The sequence below is a fragment of the Mustela erminea genome, chromosome 21 (assembly GCF_009829155.1).
Source record: "Mustela erminea isolate mMusErm1 chromosome 21, mMusErm1.Pri, whole genome shotgun sequence".
Taxonomy (NCBI): Eukaryota; Metazoa; Chordata; class Mammalia; order Carnivora; family Mustelidae; genus Mustela; species Mustela erminea.
In genome coordinates this window covers 18,344,435-18,363,129 of record NC_045634.1, presented here as the reverse complement: position 1 = coordinate 18,363,129, position 18,695 = coordinate 18,344,435, and the positions used below count along the sequence as shown (strand labels likewise).

At 37.5% G+C, this 18,695-nt stretch overlaps 1 protein-coding gene across 1 annotated transcript in view; it reads right to left on the bottom strand.

Moving 5' to 3' along the window:
- MSR1 (macrophage scavenger receptor 1) overlaps positions 1 to 18,609 on the bottom strand; it is a 109,968-nt gene extending 91,359 nt beyond the window's left edge. Inside the window, exon 1 of the mRNA XM_032328929.1 lies at positions 18,182 to 18,609. The gene's annotated coding sequence lies outside the window, so the exon portion shown is untranslated. The remainder of the gene's footprint in view (positions 1 to 18,181) is intronic.
- Positions 18,610 to 18,695: the final 86 nt, after the last annotated feature.

The following is an 18,695-nucleotide window of genomic DNA, read 5'->3' as shown; positions in this document are numbered from 1 at the left end:
CTTGTAAATGTCCACTAGAGGGCATCCACCATGGCTGTCCAATCATCTGGTTGCCAAGTTTCTCTGGTGAAAGTCAGGTTTATACTTCAGGCACTGCAGACACAAAGTAATGTCACAACAGGGATGGAAGTGATTCATAGGCTGAACTACACGGGCTTTCTCTCACACGCTGATTCAGATACTTCTGCCTCTGAGTTTTTGATTTGTCGACAGCAGATGCAAACACTGAAACATCCTGATATGGCCCAACCAGTGGCCTGATGGCACCTTGATCACACTGGATCTTTTCCAAGGAGGAATGTACGATCTCATTGGGATAAACACTTGTTTAAGATGGGGAGTTGCCTCTCCTGCTTTCAGTACTTCTCCCAATTCCACAGTCAGCAGATATGCTGACACCGTCTTTCAACACTGATGTAGGGGCACCTGTATGGCTCAGTCGGTTAAGCATCTATCTTAAGTTCAGGTCATGATCTCAGGATCCTGGTATCCAGCCCCACACTGTTGGGCTCCCTGCTCCTGCTCCATGGGGAGTCTGCTTCTCCCTCTGCAACCCCCACCTCCCCTTCCCCACTCCTGCTCTTGGTTTCAAATACATAAATAAAAAATCTTAAAACAAAAACAACAATACCCCTAATGTATACCATGCAATACTCCTTCTGATCAAGGAGCATATTTTATAAATGGTTCTAGGTTTAAAGGCTTCAGGAATGAGCTCTGATTGGTTAGGCTTGGTGAGGGGTTTATTACTAGACCAGTCACTTTTGTCTACAGGTGAGGTTTATAAGACTGTCTTTCACTGATGTGGGAGAGGTAGGTTCTTGTCTCACAGAGTTGGAGAATGAATCTCCCAGACAAATGAGAGTAAGTAAAGTGAAAGAAGTTTATTAAGCAAGGATACAGAAAAAGCTCTCAGGCTGAGAGGGGTCCTGATAAGGTTGCCACTGAGGGCTTTTAGAAATGGTGTTTTATAGAAAGGTACCCAGGGAACTTAAATCTTTTTGACATTTCTATTGATAGCATCATTGAGTAAGGGGTAGTGATAATACCTTCAATGTCTTGCTTCTTTTTTAGGGTCCGGTAATTCTTGGTTGGTCACAAGCAGCTGTTATAACAAGACCCCAGCCTCGGAAACCTAGGACAGGGTGGTCTGGTTTGTTCCCTTATGTCTGGTTTCATCGCCCCCATTTTTAAATTTTTGTGAGCCTGATTCCATGGCCCCCTACTTCTCTTTCCCCACCTAGCCCCACTTGTCCCTTATTCACCACAAAAACTGGATGGTTGGATTGGGAGAAGGAATATGTCTCAGAAGAGGAGTGTTAGTAGGGGGGATACTTCTGCATTAATTTTCTGTCCTAAATTTCATATTTATCCATCATTTAACTTTTCATCTGTTTGTCCTATTTTTTAAACAGAATGATAAATAAGGGCATGCATATTCTCAATATATTTTTAAATTAGAGTGTTGATAATAATATCACATTTATGCATTGTTTAGGACATCAATTTTTACTACTCCTTTTTTTTTTTTTTCATTTTTGTCTCACACATAATAGGCCCTTCATACATCTTTTTGTTGTTGTCGTTGGAGGGGAGAGGGGAGAGGAGCAAAGGAAAAGGGAGAGAGAGAATCTCAAGCACGCTCCATGTCCAGCTCAGTGCTCAGAGCTCAGTGGCTCTGAGCACTGAACTCAGATCCAGAGGCTGGATCTCACAATCCTGGGATCATGATCTGAGTAGAAATCAAGAGTTGGATGCTTAACCGAATGGGCCACCCAGGCATCCCTCAATATTTTTTTGTATGGAAGAAAAAATGAGGAAAGAATGTTTACACAGTTCATCTCATTTCCTTCTTTACAATGACTTTATGTTCTGGACAGAATATTATCCCAGTTTAGAACTCAGGAAACAAAGGCTAAGAGAAGGTAATTGTCTTAGCAGAAGGTAAAAGATTCAGTTTGAATCAGAACAACTTATCCTTCTTGGACATATTGTATTACCTGAAAAGCTGATAATGATGATCCTGTGGGCCTCTGTCTTCTGATTAAAATGGCATTAGAGACCTTTTCCATATTTGGTAAATTCCCCACTGTGACTGTCTTTTTTGGGGAGGCTGGGTTCTCCAACCATGCAAACTCCAGGGTCCCTCTCCCTGTTCCTTGATAAATGGGGTGCATGCTGTGAGTCAGACTAGGCCAAGACTAAGTCCTGCTTGGGTTTTGAGTTGTTATGACCAAGTTGTTAGGATAGGTTAAAACAAAACAAAACAAAACAAAACATTCCATGGCAATGGCAGGAATGAGGGTGTAGAGGAAGATTTTTTATCAAGAATCCTGTGTTGATGGTGGTACTTCCACCATCCTCAAGGAGGGTTTGGACCTGTGTGCTTTGTCTTTGATTCACGCCTTTTTCTCAGGCAGAGTTCTCCAGCTTTCCTGCTGATTGTGGGAGGGACCAGATAATCTTTCAGGAAAGCTGTTTGCTGCTTACATTAAACAAACGTCTTACTATTGTAGTGTTGATGATACTTGATATAACCAAATAGAAGCTGATGTAGAGAAACCAGATAGTCTCGAGAATCCTGATTACTCTTCTCAGGCTAATCACCATTGTCCAGAAGTTTCTCTCCCTCTCCCCACCCCCAACTTTCTCAATTCAATTGTTAAGAGTTAATGCTAATAGTTTACACTATTCCAACTGTAGCTTTCTAAATGGCATGCTCTCTCTCCTGAATCATAGGCAGTTTGAATAAATAGATTCTTACATGGAAATTGATCATATTCTATTTCTTCTCATTAGATAACATAGCACGGATATGAGATATGCTTTGTGATCTTTAATAACCATCCATTTAAAAATATTCACTCAATCCCTAACAACTTAGAGGTAAACACCTTAATTTACCAAATCTAGGATAAAAAGAATAGTTAGAATTTTGTTAATTAGTTCAGGTGCCTGAACAGATCTGATGGAGTCCTGCAGCTCTCTACAGGGCACAGATGTCATCCAAAAAGCACCCAACTAAGGCGAACCATGAATATGATAATAAGGATGAAAGGAAATAGCAATTTTTTATCGTCAGCCAAAGTGAAGGATACCCCACAAAGGACAAAAAGCACCACTATCTTTTGAATAATAGTTCAAAGAGGATGATTCAGAAAAATGAAGAAATAAAACTAATGTAAATTGCTCAAGATTGCACTTTTCTTTGTAACATAAATGGCAATTGCATGCTTAATCTTGAGCCTTCTATTATTTAGATGTGAATACAAATTACCTTAGGAAAATTCCTTTGTGAGGCAAAAGTTTTTGAAATTTAAATGAGCTCTTTCCCATCTGTCATAATGCTTACAACAAATTTACACAGACTTCACATGGCATTGATCCTCACCAAAGGGAACAATCTTCCCTGGCTGCTTTTACATCATATGGAAGAGATTTTGTCTGTTTATTTATTCTTTTTTTTTTTTTTTTTTTTTTTTTTTTTTTTTACTATGGTAGACACTGGCATTTTAAATATTCCAGCTTGTCTTTAAAACCTATACCAAAAACACCGCATTACTTACATTTAAAAATATCAACTAGCTGAGACAGATTAAAGAGAATTGTTAGGAAATTTGTTACTGACATTATTATATTTACATTTGAAATAAATTCCTTGGATTCAAATCACTTGCTATATTCAAACAACATAGGAGAAAAGGAGGAAGGTGGGACCACTAACGACAAAATTCTATAAATCAGCTAGTAAAAACTATTCAATAAAGAAACACGGTGTTATGTATTCAAGAGACACATTATGAAATCCTCACTGTTTTCCAGGGACTAAACATTTTTATTTTCTTATGATAATTTACTCATTGTCATGCACAAGAATCTTATTTAAATAGCATGCCAGATTAAGTATGGATTCTAACCTTGGGAGCCTGGAATCCTGCCTCTGGAATTAACTAACTGTGACATCAGGCAAGTTATTTTACTTCTGTTTTTTTACCGGTAAAATGAGGATTAAAACAACAACAACAACTTAGTATTGAATAAATTCGTATCTGTAAAGAACATATGACAGCACCTGGCATCTAGAACCTTCTCTCAGTAATGTCCATTGTTCAACTGTTAATAGCAAATTAAAAAGTTAAAATTTGAAAATGAAAAATCATAATTGAATCCTCTTTATTAATGCTAAATTTTTTTCTAAAAGAGAAATTTCTTAGGAAATATTAACTAACCATATTCTTTTATCTTTAGTAGCTGATTTTTAAGATTGGCAAGCCATTTTAATCCAGTAACCTTAACTGAGGAGTTGGTTTTGATTGTAAATGAAATGGGTGTTGCATTTTCTTTTTTCTTTACTTATTTACTTTTTATCCCCTGACAGAATTCTTTTTGTCCTTGATAATTCAGCAATTGAAATTAATGATTTAAATCTTACAGTGGTTGAAAGGGTTCTTGTTATGTAAATCATCACAGTTTCTTTGCTTATTAAGTCAAACATTAAAACATCAGGGGAAAAACTAAAGCCAAACTATATGGCAGCAAATTCCAGAAACACCACTTATTAGTTATAGGACTTTACTCAATGTATTTAATCTTACTGTGCCTCAGTTTCCCTCATCTCTAAAACAAGGATAAAAGAGAAAACTATCAGGATTGTTATGAAAATTAAATGAGCTTTATAGCTGTGCTTTTGAAGTAGGGAAACTGAAGGGGCTCCATTTTTTTTAAATTTATTTTTATTTTTTCAGTGTTCCAAAATTCATTGTTTATGCACCACAGCCAGTGCTCCATGCAATACGTGCGCTCCTTAATACCCACCACCAGGCTCACCTAAAACCCCAGCCCTCTCCCCTCCAAAACCCTCAGTTTGTTTCTCAGAGTCCACAGTCTCTCATGGTTCATCTCCCCCTCCAATTTCCCCCAACTCCCTTCTCCTCTCCGTCTCCCCATGTCCTCTGTGTTATTCCTTATGCTCCACAAGTAAGCGAAACCATATGATAATTGACTTTCTCTGCTTGACTTATTTCACTCAGGGGCTCCATTTTTTTTTTTTTAAGATTTTATTTATTTATTTGACAGAGATCACAAGTAGGCAGAGAGGCAGGCAGAGAGAGAGGAGGAGGAAGCAGGCTTCCCGCTGAGCAAGGACAGGGGCTCCATTTTTAGAATGGCTCCTTCTCTGCCATTCTTCCCATGCTCCATATTTTGACTCTGAATAAGCCAAAGAAGCTATGTTCCTACTAAAGGGGAGAAGCAAAAAAAGTCATTCATTCTCTGAGTTTTGTCCTTGGCCCCGAACACCTGATAACATCTAAGAAGAACAGATCCCAAACATTGTCCAGAACACTAGTTTCAAACTCAAGTTAGGCTCATGCTGCCTTTGGTAGGGAACAATCCATCCTTCACCTGACACTCACCTTCGACTGGACCCTACCTGGATCCCTGGAGGGACAGGTACCCTAGACCTTTTCCTAATATAAACCCCTTCCCTTTCCTTTCCAAGTCTTCCAGATGTTCTGTCTGCTATTCTCTACCTGTCACTTACACTATTTAATAAACTCTGTTTTCACTTTTTTGGCTCACATTTGATTTCTATCCTTCATGAAGCTAAGGACTGTGTTAGTGGGTCCCGTGGGACCTTTCCCTGGGTTCTCTCACTCAGTCTGTGCATCACTCCCACAGAGGGAATAATCATTCAGGGTTAATTAACATTATTTGTATTATTACAATAATTCTTGTTGTGATGTCATTATAATTTAATTTTTGGTGTCGACTTTGGGGCCTTTGAAATGTATATTTGCTGTACTTTTGGGTACATATCAACTTCTGTGACATCACCTGCATTTCAAAAATATGTTTACTATCATGAGTTAGATACTTTGAAAGACTTGGGGGTAAAATAAATGTAACAATAAAACACTCCTGTCTTTACATTTAAAATCTGGAAGGGAAACTTGTATGTGGAAGACCTTGTTAGTACTCCCAATAGGAGGTTCTCCTTGCTTTCCTGAGTATTTGGGAGATCACAGTTTCATCTGAGTCATTTTTGGGCTAAGGCAATGAAAAGTGGAAGTTCGGGTAGGAAGGCATACTAGAATCTTGTAATTGCAAAGCTTATTCAACAATGGATTACACGTTGCAAAGAACATGGCATGACATCATGCCATAAATATGCAAAAAATACATTTATGTTAATGTTAAAAATACTATTTCTTAGAGTAGCAACTTTACCTCTTTTAAATAAAATAGAACACTAATCTTCAGTTTCACAAAATGTCACTAAGAATATTTTCTAAAATTTCAAATAAAATGAATTTTATAGAACTCTCAGAAATATAATATCTTTAGAATGAAATCAATTTCATTATATTTACAGAATGTGTGAAAAAGAATGTCATCTTGTTCATCAAACACAGGAACTCAAAATCACATTTTCTGTTATTTATTGAAACAAAAGGAAAATTATAGAAATATGTGTATCGGGACGCCTGGGTGGCTCAGTTGGTTAAGTGGCTGCCTTCAGCTCAGGTCATGATCCCAGCGTCCTGGGATCGAGTCCCACATCGGGCTCCTTGCTCAGCAGGAAGCCTGCTTCTCCCTCTGCCTCTGTTGCCATTCTGTCTGCCTGTGCTCGCTCTCTCTCCCTCTCTCTCTGACAAATAAATAAATAAAATCTTAAAAAAAAATGTGTATCTATTTTCAGTCATAGAATTTAGTAATATAATTTCATTTAAAAAAACACGTTTATGTTTCTCAAGATATTTGACTCAAATGTTTATTATAACCTTCACGATCTTATCCTTATATATGGATCAACGATTTATGGCCAACTGCTTGTTTTTATAAATAAAGTTTTATTGGAATACAGTCATGACAATTTATTTACGTATTATTTATGGCTGCTTTTACTACAACTTCATAGGTGAATATCTGTTAGACAGTGTATGTTCCAAAAAGCTAAAAGTATTTACTATGTGACCCTTAATGAGAAAAATTTGCTAAACCCTGCTTATAGAGTTATTTTTATTAATTTATCAACTTGTAAGTATTTTTAATTTAACTTAGAGTTCAATGCACTAAAACAGAAACCTACACCTTTCAGTGTATTAGGGAATTTTAAGCAGAAAAGTGTTTTTTTTTTTTTTTAAGACTTATTTATCCATTTGACAGAGAGCAAAAGCGAGAGGCAGAGAGAGCAGCAGGCAGAAGGAAGAAGGACAAGCAGACTCCCTGCTAAGAAGGGAATTCAGTGGGGCTCAATCCCAGGACCCTGGGACCATGACCCTAGCCAAAGGCAGATGCTTAGCTGACTGAGCCACCCAGGTGCCCTGGAAAAGTAATTTTCAAAAATAAACTCTACTCCCAGCGTGGGGCTTGAGCTCATGACCCCGAGATTACAAGTCACATGCTTACCTACTGAGCTATCTAAGCACCCCTAAGAAGAAAAGTATTTCATTCAAACAATGAGGTATCCACAAAATTGTTGAAAGAGCTGAAAGGGCCAAATCTAGGTTGGGGCTCTTGGAATGTCTCCCCCAACAATTCAGAAATGAACTCCCTGGGGACCTACCACCTCTAAGGTCTCCTGTGGAGGGATCTGGGCTCAAAGAAACAGGCCTGGGCCTCTGCCTCTTCAACTGATTCTCTCATTCAGGGACCTGAAGAATGAACACCATTCTCCAGACCTTTGAGGCAGGAAAGGTGTAAAGCTCCATGTAGCTGCTTGCCCGAAACTCTGGGCAAGGACACCGGGAGGACAGCCTCTATCACCTGTCCACCTTCTGACTTGTGAAATAATTATTCCAGCTGGAGACTTTGTACCCAGCCTCAATCTCCGAGGAGGTTTGGAAAACGTTAAATGTAGTTTTTTTATTTGTTTATTGTTTGTTTTCACTCTCCTTCTTGAAGAAGGGTGGAATGAACAGACATCGAATGAGATAACACAGAGAACTAATCTGATAACATAATAAAAATAATGGTAATGCTGATTAAAATTATGTAATTAGAGGATAACTATTACAAGTTATTTAGAAAGCATATCTACACGCACAGATTTATACATACACACATCTACATCTATATATGGTGAAATGCTAATTAGTATTCCACCGGCAGGGATCGCAATCATATTTTCTGGTTAACATACTGCTTTTTTTTCAGTTAACTTATTGCTTTTAGCAGACAACAGATTAAAACCTCAAAGCAAAGGGAGAATTTATGTGAACTTAAAGTTATCCCAGGCAATTTGACACTTTTAATGTTTCTCCTTTCTGTTTTTTCTTACCCCCTACTCTTTCAATGCTGCCTCCACTGAAAATTATACATATATAATAGAATAAAAGTAAATATCCCAAAATATTTATAACGGTTTCTCCTATATGGTGAGATTATTGCTGGTTTTCATGTATCCTTCAACATTATGACACAAAAACATATGTTTAATCGTATTGTTTATATAGATAAGAGTAGTTTTCATTGAGTTAACTCACTTTGGTCAATAGCAAAGTTGTGTTCCAGAATTGTACCATTTTGCCTTTCCATTAGCAGTTCATGGAAGCAAGGACCTGTTTTCTTAAACCTTTATCACTTTTAAGTTTGTTCTGCTATTTTTTAACTTTGCCGTTAAATAATTACAATTTTTTTCTTATGAATATGTTTTATGCATTTCGTTGATTTTAGGTTAGGTTAACCTAAACTTCTCAGTTTGTTGATAATTTACATTAAATTATTAATCTCTTACCCATTGCATAGTCTTTTGAAATTTTTTTTTCTTATTGATTTTATGAGAACTTAAGTATGGAGAACAATGATTTCTTATGTTTTGATTATTTTTATAATTCTTTCTTTTTTTTTGCATTTGATTATGCTTGTTGTGGTGTTTTTATTACATGATTTTTAAAAACTTTTACACAGTCAGAACTTTTTTTTTTTTTAGAACCATCAATCCTTTATGATTGTTTTTTCTGCTTTTTTGGTTCAAAGAATCTTTCTCAACTCACTATCATATAAACAATATTTTAGTAAGGAAAATGATAAGAAAAGCCACAGAGTGTGAGAAAAATACTTGGATTTACCTAACATGAAAAATATGTGATCTCCAGACCACATGAAATATTCCTACAAAATAAGAGATATAAAAGAATAGAAGATATTCTAGTTCAATAATTTCATTTTTAAGTATATACTTGTATTAGTCAAAGTTCTCCAAAGAAACAGTACCAGTAGGAGATATCCCTCTTTATATAGATGTAGATATAGATAGATAAAGGAGATTCACTAAGAGAAATTGGCTCATGTGATTAGGAAAGCTAAAGAGTCCCATGATCGGGCACCTACAAGCTAGAGTTCCAGCAAAGCCAGGGGCATAATTTAGCCTAAATCTGAAGGCCTGAGAATAGGAGCAGCCACTTATGCAAATACTATTCAGGCCCCCAGGGTATTAGCTCCGGTCCTGCTGATACTCTGAGGTGGACAATTTACTTTACTGAGTCCACAACTCAAATGCTAATCTCAAACAGCGGAGAAACTCACACAGACATACCTGGAAATATAGTTTAATCTGGGCACCCTAGGCCCAGGTGGCCAAACTGACACTGAAATTAACCATTCCAACACCTCAAAGAAATCCTTGCACATATGCAGGAAGAGATGTAACCAAACCGAATCTTCAAATAAATGTTTTTGTAACAGGCCCAGTTGGAAACAACTCAAACCTCTATTAGGAATAAAATGAATAGATACTGTGGTGCACTGATTCCCAGTCCCTTCCTCCCTCCCTTTCTTCCTTTCTTTTTTGTAAGATTTTATTTATTTATTTGACAGACAGAGATCACAAGTAGGCAGAGAGGCAGGCAGAGAGAAGGGGAAGCAGGCTCCCTGCTGAGCAGAGAGCCTGATGCTGGGCTGGATCCCAGGACACTGGGATCATGACCCAAGCTGAAGCTGAAGACAGAGGCTTTAACCCACTGAGCCACCCAGGCACCCCTCTCAAACATTTCTTATTAGGAAACCTTTAAAATTTTACAAATCACTGAGCACCCAAGGGCTTCCTTTAGGTGAGTTTAATATTTATATCAGAAATTAAAATTGAAGATTTAAAAATTATTTAAAACAATAAATCCACTGTATACATTCATAAATATTTTATAAAAAATACATTTCCACACAGAAAAAAAACCCCAAACTGTTGCTTTATATTTATGCAAAATGTAGATCTCCTTAATGTTTGATTATTAGAAGACAGCTGGAAAATCTCATATCAGCTTCTACATTCCACTGATGCAATATGTTACATGGATTAAAGTATATGAAAAAAACATACAGATGTATAATTGGAAAAGTAAGAAGTATTTTAAAAGCTGTTAAGACTGTTAAGACTATTGTGGTTATTCTATGTTGATACTACACCACAATTTGACAAGGGTTGGTTTCTTTTCTCTTTCATTTTTTAAAAAGATTTTATTTACTTATTTGAGAGAGAGAGAGAGAGAAAGCTAGCGGGAGAGCATGAGCAGTGGGGAGAGGGTGAAGCAGAAGCAGGCTCCCTGCTTGGGAGTCCGATGTAGGGCTCCACCTTGGGACATGGGGATCATGATGTGAGCTGAAGGCAGACACTTAACCCACTGAGCTACCCAGGTGCTCCATCAAGGGTTGATTTCTTTCTTTCTTGTTTTAAAAAAAGATTTTATTTATTTGACAGAGAGATCACAAGTAGACAGAGAGGCAGGCAGAGAGAGGAGGAAGCAGGCTCCCTTCTGACCAGAGAGCCTGATGTAGGACTCGATCCCAGGACCATGAGATTATGACCTCAGCTGAAGGCAGAGGCTTAGCCCTCTGAGCCACCCAGGCGCCCCAAGGGTTGATTTCTTCAAGGTTAACTGAAATGTTAAATCTGAAGCCATATTAACAAACTGTTTTTTACTTCGTTACATTGAGAACTATTGACCTATCTCACACTATGAATGAAACTTTCTCTTCTTGATTTCCTAACATTATGTAGGGTTTTGGGAAATGCAGTTTATTATGCAAATCTCCCAAATGTTTATACCTGTCTTCAAACATACATATTCTAAAAAAATTACATTTTAAAAATATCACTATTGGGGCATCTGGGTGGTTCAGTGGGTTAAAGCCTCTGCCTTCGGCTCGGGTCATGATCCCAGGGTCCTGGGATTGAGCCCCACATCGGGCTCTCTGCTCAGCGGGGACCCTGCTTCCTCCTCTCTCTCTGCCTGGTTCTCTGCTGACTTGTGATCTTTGTCTGTCAAATAAATAAATAAAATCTTTAAAAAAAAATCACTATTGACCTCATTTTAAAAGTCAGTAAGTTTTGGGAATCTGTCAAGCTGACATTTTTAAAATTTTGAATTTTTGCTTTAAAATATTAATTATGTCACTGACAACAAATATATCCCCCCTTTTCTCTTGAAGTGTAAGCTCACTTTTTTCTTATCTGAGAACATGTCTGTCAAATACTCAAGTCTCAATAACCATATTGTGTCTGCCGATAGTTTTTTAAATAAAAATGTATTTCATGAAAAAGTGGCTAATTGAGATAACAATTCAGTCAATTGCACAAGTGTTTTTCTTTCATATTTTGGTATAAGGAAGAGTGCTTCACAAATTCCCATTTTAACATGCTGAATATTTTGAAAAGCATACTTGGGCTTTGTGTTTAAAAACATAGTAAAATTTAGGGCTTCCTCAAGGCTACTCTGCTGTGAAACTGACAGGATTATTTTTCCTGTGAATTACAGGCATGAAGAAAGCAAGGGGAACCAGGCTAGCTTGGTGCCACTGCATTGACTATATTAAGGCACCAGCAATTTTACCCAACTGTGACTTTGACACATTGATGCAAATGAAACATAGTGAAAAAGTCAAATAGCCTCATATGGTTACAATGAAAATAGCTCTGATCTCATGGACACCCTGAAAGAGATTTGAGAACACAAGGTATCAGTGGACCACATTTAGAGTATTATCATAATGGTATATTATTCAGCAAAGCCAATGAGCAAACTAAAGATATAGGGAACAGTACAGATCAATCTTATACATCTTATAACTTGTTTAAAAAAGAAGCAAGATCCAAATAACACATAAGATTTTAGTCAGATAAGGTTCTGAACAGGCAAGAGTAGACTCTTATTTCAGAGATGTATACATGTGGTAAAAAGTATGCATGGAAAAGGAAATAAATGCAAAAGCCGTGATAGTAGTTACCTCTGTACCTCTGGGGAAGGGATGATGTTGTGAATGGGAACAAGAATGCTGGGCTTCTGAGAGGCTGTAAGTCATACATTTCTGAATCGGAGAAGGGGTTTTATGTGTGTTCTTTTGCTAATAATTCGTTAAACTATATATACACCATTTCATTTACTTTTCTGTATAGGCATTATACATCATAATTAAGTAATAAAACTGGTGAAGGAACATTTATTCTAATTTTTTAAAATTTATTTTCTTTCTTTTTTTTTTAAGATTTTATTTACTTATTTAACAGAAATCACAAGTAGGCAGAGAGTCAGGCACAGAGAGAGGGGGAGGCGGGCTCCCTGCCAAGCAGAGAGCCCGATATGGGACTCGATCCCAGAACCCTGGGATCATGACCTGAGACGAAGGCAGAGGCTTTAACCCACGGAGCCATCCAGGTACCCCTACAATTTATTTTCTAATCTTTGTTGATAGAAAGGTCTAGCTTTCCTTTCTCAACTGTTAGTCAGATGGCCACTACCCCTTTTTAAATTTATTTTTTCCTCCACTGATTTGAAAAGCAAGGTTAATGTTTATGATCTTTATCACTCTTCCCTTTTTCATAGCAATGTCTAACTCTGGATAAAATTTTGTATGGTGACGTTAATCAACTTACTTCACTTCGAATTTTTTTTTTGCTTGAAGAGTTATTGCTTAATTTGTTTTGCCTATTACTCATTACAGGCCACTGCAGTCCAGGTATAGATCTCTTGTCTGTTCCAAAGGTAGCGTAATGAGATTCCCTTAACCATACGCTCTGTAAGTTTGCATGTCTGAAAAGAAGTTTACTTTTTAAGTCCTCTTGAGTAAGACGTTCTAGAGGTCAAGAGAAGGCTGATCTGCTCAAAAAAAGATCCCGTAGACTTTTGTATTTGAGGTTTGAGAACTTGCAAATAACCCAAAGGCTCAGAATATGGAGTAATTTGTAAATTAGCAGAGGCACAAATTTAGATGACAACAGGCGGGGAGGGTGTTGTATAGGCGCATTACGTAGCTAATGAGAAAATTTCAGGGAGCACACAGCAACCTTAATGTGACATCATCAGTGTGACTTAATTATTCAAGAACATATGTTGGATCATTGAATTTACTCTGCATTTTATTGAACAGGAGCCCTGAAAAGAATGTTCTCAGTGGGGGCTCGTATAGAAAGGTGATGTAGGATACATAAAATTAAAACTTAGGCAATAGTGCAAAATGTTTTTAATGAAGGTTAAAGTCATAAATATTAAAACTAAAAGATAGTATATAAAGATTGTTTTTGTTATATATTTGTAATTCTTTTTTTTTAAGATTTTATTTATTTATTGGAGAGAGAGAGAGAGAGAGAGAGCGAGCGTGTGCACAGAAGCTGGGGGTAGGGGCAGAGGGAGAGGGAGAAGCAGACTCCCTGCTGTCACAGGGCCGGAGACAAAGAACCCAAGATTACAACCTGAGCTGAAGGCAGATGCTTAACCAGCTGAGCCACCCAGACACCCCTGGATTTTTAATTCTCATTAATTTTTTGTAAAGTCCACCTGGGTATTACTTCATTAGAAATGAGAAATTTGATATCAGAGAAGAAACGCAATGGATGTTTTTAATTATGAGAGTTCTTGGGTGCCTGGGTGGCTCAGTGGGTTAAGCCGCTGCCTTCGGCTCAGGTCATGATCTCAGGGTCCTGGGATCGAGTCCCGCATCGGGCTCTCTGCTCAGCAGGGAGCCTGCTTCCTCCTCTCTCTCTCTGCCTGCCTCTCTGCCTGTGATCTCTCTCTGTCAAATAAATAAATAAAATCTTAAAAAAAAAAATAATTATGAGAGTTCTCAGGTGAACTTAGTGGGTTTAAATCCAAGCCTAGCCCCACGACTTTCACTCCCATTTAGTTCCTGACATGTTTTGGAGGGTAGGGACTGGATCTTGTCACTTTTGCTCCTGTTTACTTTTGAGTGGTAATATATCTGGAATTTATTGGAATACACTGAATATTACCTGAGTTTGTGTTAAAATAACACTAATATAAACAACTAGCATGTACTTACTTGTTTCTAAATATTGATGGTATCCATTTAGTACATTTGTTCATGCATGCAGTCATGACAACTTTTATTTAAAAGTAGTTTGTTCCTGGGACACTTGGGTGGCTCAGTCAGTAAAGCATCTGCCTTCAGGTCAGGTCATGATCTGGGGGTCCAGGGATCAAGTCCTACATCAGGCTCCTTGCCCAGCAGGGAGCCTGCTTCTCCCATTGCCTGCCACTGCCCCTACTTGTGTTCCCTCTCCCTCTCTCTCTCTGACAAAGAAATAAATAAAACATTTTTTTAAAAAAGTAGTTTGTTCCTGATCAAATCAGAAAACTCATAAAAGCTCTTTATAAACTTAAATTGTATGAAATAATGCTATTATTGGTAGTAGTATTTCTATATATTTCATATATATATATATGCTAGGTTAGTTGACCAAGGGCGTGCTATGAAGGGATCTTTGATAATTAGGCGAAAACAAGGCATGACAAACTATTGACCCTTGCTTCGGAGGCAGCATTTCTTGAAGACAACAGAATGAAGGCAGGGAAGCAAGAATGTGCACGGAGTGAACTGGAGAGCATTTGATTTAGGAATGAAGCTCTGGAAAAGAATTCAACAATTAAATTTGGAAGGATTGCTATGGGAACTCAGGGAGGGAATCCTCAAAATATGAGGAGGAAAATCAAAGATTCCAGAGATGTGCACTTGCTGGGAAGAAGTCAGCTGTTGTGATCTCTTTTTTTTTTTTTTAAAGATTTTATTTATTTATCAGAGAGAGAGAGGGAGAGAGAGCGAACACAGGCAGACAGAGTGGCAGACAGAGGCAGAGGGAGAAGCAGGCTCCCTGCTGAGCAAGGAGCCCCATGTGGGACTCTGGGATCACGACCTGAGCCCAAGGCAGCTGCTTAACCAACTGAGCCACCCAGGCATCCCTGTTGTGATCTCATAGTAAGCCAGGTCATCACAGTTCTGTGACAGCCACTAAAAACATTTCCTGGACATATAAAAAGATCCCTTCACTAGGTTTTTTTTTTTTTTTTCCCCCAACATTTTACCACCATCAGATCTCTAGTATATATGAAAGAAATCTATTCCAAGTGAGGGAAAAAGGAGTGAATTATCTTTTTAAAAAATCACACAATTTGAAAGTAGTTTTTAATTAAATAATTCCTGGGTAATATTTTGATACTAAAATTTCAGCTGATGCTGAGGGTAAAAACTCAGCTAGATCTTGTGACCCTTCAAGCCAGGGGAGAATTTTAATATTAATAAATTAGAGCATAAAAAAAGGAGTATTAGTCCTATAATATCTATGTCAAGCTTAAAGCTATTGAGCCATTAGTCTTTCTAAAGAAGAGAATATTCTCACTATTTTAAATGTATATTAAACACAATGTAGCACATTTTGATGTTGCTAAAGATAGTAAATATTTCTGAAAAATTTTATGCACTTTAATATAAATTGAATCAAGCCACATAAAATTTCATGTCATATCATAAGCCATGTGGAACTTCAAATTATGAGAATATATTCTGATTCTTGTTATATTTTAAAACATAGAAATAAAATCTCATTAAGAGAAAATATTTGAACAGATAACCCAATCTTCTCTTTTTTACATAATTTCATTTTTTTGCAACCAGTAATAAACAATACTGATTCCTTTTATGTTATTGCCTGAATATAGTAATTCCAAATCTTACTAGGATGGACTATAAATCTATATGAAAACTGAAAAACAAACTGAAAAATTGCTGACTTTCAATTTGAAGGCAATAAAGTTAATAGCTCTTTATTCAACAGCTGACATGATGTGTTTCAGTATCAGAAATTAATACAAAGTTTTATAATTCAGAAAGTGAATAGTAACCAGATTTGGGATGCAAACCAGTCTAAGCATATGAATGAAAGTTGAGGAACACAATTAAGTCATCCATAAGGGGGAACAGCCATATAACACTGATATTATCATATATAATTTTTTTTTTTTACTTTCGAGTTGGATAAAGAACTGTTTTACAATGATTCTGAATTAAATCACTTAACTATCGATATTGTTTAAGATTTGGAAACTTCATAAGTAGGCCAAAGAGAACAAGGAATACTTTTTCATAATTCAACATAAAGCCATGGGCTTTCTTATAGTTTGTTACCTGTGCCTTCAGCTACTCTTAAACAATGTAGCTTTCCCTAATTTCAATATCATGTTTTAAGCTCTTATCCAAGTCAAGTCACAGGGGGTGGAAAACTTCTAAATTTCTTTTATAATTCACCAGTGGCTTTCATAGCTTTGAGATACCTGTATGCCACTTAACTGTATTTGCATGTGACTTACTCTAGCTAACTTGGGTACTACTGGTTAATAACTGTGGTGCTGGGATTTAAAAAAAAAAAAAAAATCTCATAATTTGGGGCACCTGGGTGGCTCAGTGGATTAGGTGCCTGACTTGTTTTCAGCTCAGGGTTCAGGTCATGATCTCAGGTTTTTGAGATCAAGCCCCTCAGGGGTCTCCATGCTCAGTGGGGGTCTGCTTCTCTCCCTCTGTCCCTCCCCTAATTGAATGCACATGTGCACTGTCTCTTTCAAATAAAAATAAATATTAAAAAAAAATCATAGTTAGTGTAAATATTCTAGACATGATAATTAAAGTTCTAAAATAGCATTCTATAATATTTCAGAGGACAGATCTTCATTTAAAAATGTTTGACAGACATCATCGGCCGTACCTTCCAATCGGGTAGTTGGAATTGAGAACGAGAGAATCTGTCAAGTTCACCAAGACCAGCCATGACTTATGTCACGTTTGTAGGCACTGTGGTCTTTGGTCTTTCAGCTTTTTTCCTTTTACTATTCTGCATTGCCTTTCACATTTCTGACCATCAGGAGAAAAAAATTAACTATTAGAACTACTAGATCACTAACACTTTTAACAAAGTTTCCTTTATTTTTTAAATGGCTGCTCCTCAAATCCCCTATTTTAATCAAACCTATGACTTCATTCCTCAGCCCCTTTTCCTGGGTGGTGGGGGGTGGTGAGGATCAGAGAAGACGCTGTAGATGATGCTTGATGCTTGTTTATTTGCCGTAGAGTGCTGGAACACACATTCTCATCTCCAGTTTGACTGAGCCTTCATCACCTGTCAGTCTTTTTACTTGTCCTTACTTTTCTCCACTCAGCAGCTAATCCAGCTTCTATCAAACACTTAATAAATTATCTAAACTCATGCAACCTTGATAAAAATGTGAAAACAAAGCTTGAACTTCCTCCAGTTACTGACTCCAGCATGTACACCTCCCTACAGGAGCCTTCATCAGCCCTGCCCCTCGTGTCAGATGGTGACTTTGTCCCTCCGATCCCTGGTTTTCAGAAATTATATCTCCATCACTGCCCTGAATTCCATTCCGTCCTGTAGTTTGAGTTCTACCCAGTAAGTTGTGCTCTCTCTTGTCTGTTTTATCAACCTTTCCAGTTTTCCTAGCACCTGCTCCTTGACCTACAAAAATATTTTAATAAAAACAAATTGACAAGCAAATAAACAAGCATCAAAATGCTATTAAGAAAGAGCTTCATTAAGCCTGTTACTATTTCATAAAATCTACTTTTCTGATGTTAGGATAGCCAGTGTGCATGTGCATACACTTGTGTGTGTGTGTGTGTGTGTGTCTGTGTGTGTGTGTTTGACATGGGATATTGGGTTCTAGCCTTTAACTTTTAGCCTGTTCATGTCCTTGTATGGGCCATCTTCACCTTTTCACCTTGAATAATCTGATGAGTCATTTTCAGTTACCATTGCTAAAGTAACCAGGTTGGGACACGATGTTCACTCATGCTAGGTCCCCCATCAGCAAACCAAAACTTCACTACATATTTATGCTCAGATCTCCTGGAACAGGAGGGTCTACATCAATAAATCAGTGCTTACCTGCTCTGCCACAAGTTCCTAAACTAGCTCCAAGACTTCCCTTTGCCTTCTGTGAGGAAAGTAACCCTGCTTCTACAAATCAGCAAACGCCCAGGATTGCTCTTGCTCACTTCAGTCTCGAAAAAGCTCTTGCCTTGCAATATCTTTGGAGCTCTCGTCCATCCTCCATGCTGCCTAATTTATGACCCACTGAATAAAGCTGCTAAGATCTTTAACATTTACCCAGTTGAATTTTGTTCATTATGATCACAGTTTAAATAAACATGTGATTCCTTCAGCCACATGGGTCAGTTTTCAGTTTCCATAGTGTTTTCACCAGGAGTGATTTTGTAAAGCACCCCTCTGTGCTAGCTCCTTGATCCACATACATCAACTAACATGTGCATTTTCTGCAATGACTTTGTCTGTCCTTGCGTGTCTGGCCTTAGGTTTATGCACAGACAGCCGAGCATGTGGTTGGGGTGACTTTTTGTTTCCTAGTGATAAACCCACATGACATTTTATAGAAATGGAT